Raw genomic sequence first — 1,487 nt, forward strand, 5'->3', positions numbered from 1 at the left:
CGGGGTCCGCGTCCGCGTCCCGGCGGCTTACCTTCCACCCACAGCTCCTCCACGTTGGTCTCGAGGTTGGCGGCCCGTAATCCGACAGCGAACGCCCCGAAAATGAGGAGGCCGACCACCAGAAACTTGCCGCAGTTCTTTTGAATGTAGCAGCCCAGTTTAAAGAGCAGTCTCTGAAACTTTGCTCGCAGCCACAGCGGCGCCTTCCTCCCGGTCGCTCTCCCCTGCAAGGCAAGAAGAGGTCAGTCGGTACCGGGGCGGCACCGGCACCGCTCGCCCCCCGGAGCCCCGGGGCAGCGCCGCCCCAGCCCCGCCTGGAGCGGGGGGAGCCGCCCGCCGCCCTCCCCCGGGCAGGGATCCCCCGCTCAGACCCCGCAGGGCCCGGGGCGGCGAGCCCGGCCGACAGCAGGCAGCCGGCTGCCGCCCCCCGCCCCCGGCCCGCTGCCGGCTGCTATCACGGAGCGGTGTCGGAGGCAGGACCCACGTGGTGAGCAGCGCTGCGAGATCAGCAGCAGCTCGCTGCCACAGAGCTGGGAGACGCTGTGTGAGCTGAATTAGGAAGTAGAGCGGCCATCTGTAAGTCACGGCAATGTTTGTGAACGGAAGAGGGCAGCCACATGGATTTTTTTTCCTCCTCTCTTCCCCCTTTCCCCTTCTTACAAAGCCCGCAGATCCGCTCCCTGAAAACGAGGCGATCCCCGCGGCCCGGCAGCCTCCCGGGGCTGTCTGCTCCCAGCATTTTTTGGCTCGCAGGGGCCGGCGGCCAGCTCCATCCCCTCCCGGCCCGAGCCGGGGCTCTCCCGCAGCCCCCCGGCCGGCTGGGGGAGGAAGGCGCTACGAGCTGCCTCCGCCCCGGGACCCCCCTCCTCCGGGGGCAGCGCCGGCGTTTCGTACGCCCGGCGGAGGGCTTGACAAAAGCACGCCTTCTGCCAGGAAAGCGGCCGCTCGCTCTCTCCCCCCCGTGCCGTGCCGTGCCGGCCGGGGTGCTGCGAGGGGCCGGGGAGGAGGAGAGGAAGCGGCGGGGGAGCGGCGGAGCCTGCTCCGGAGAGCGCACCAAGAGCCGTGCCGGCCGCCCGAGCGCAGCGCGGCAGAGCAGGCACGGGCGGGGAGGCAGGAAGGGAAGGAGGGCACTCTCTCCCGCACGAAAGAGTCACAGACGTCCCTCTCTTTTTTCCCAGCATTTTATTGGTGGCTGTTGGGTTTCCATCTCCTCCTTCCACCCCCGCGAGAAAGCACGCCACCCCCTCCCCCGCCGAAAAACTAACGCTGGCGCTCGCGCTCCGCTCCGGGGGGAAAAAGAGGGAGAGAAGGGAAAGCACCTTTGCGATCTGCTCCAGGGCGAACGCCGCATCGCAGTAGCTCGGCCGCTGCAGATACTCCCGGTCGGGCGCCGCGGCGCGCCGGCTGCCTCCCGTCCTCCGCCGCCTGCCGCCGCCGCTCCTCGCCGCCCGGCCGGGGTGGCCGCCGCCGCCCGCGCTGCTGCTGGT

The 1,487-nt window shown here is 70.3% G+C and overlaps 1 protein-coding gene across 4 annotated transcripts in view; it reads right to left on the reverse strand.

Moving 5' to 3' along the window:
• The window catches only part of PTCH1 (patched 1), a 65,895-nt gene extending 64,414 nt beyond the window's left edge, over positions 1-1,481 (reverse strand). For 2 of the 4 annotated variants that reach the window (XR_004746103.1, XM_035309715.1), the window contains exon 1: positions 32-159. The gene's annotated coding sequence lies outside the window, so the exon portion shown is untranslated. Of the gene's footprint in view, positions 1-31; positions 225-660; positions 705-1,319 lie in introns of those variants that run through there. The other 2 variants (XM_035309716.1, XM_035309717.1) reach the window with 2 other exon arrangements.
• Between the last annotated feature and the right edge of the window lie 6 nt (positions 1,482-1,487).

The sequence above is a fragment of the Oxyura jamaicensis genome, chromosome Z, assembly GCF_011077185.1.
Source record: "Oxyura jamaicensis isolate SHBP4307 breed ruddy duck chromosome Z, BPBGC_Ojam_1.0, whole genome shotgun sequence".
Taxonomy (NCBI): domain Eukaryota; kingdom Metazoa; phylum Chordata; class Aves; order Anseriformes; family Anatidae; genus Oxyura; species Oxyura jamaicensis.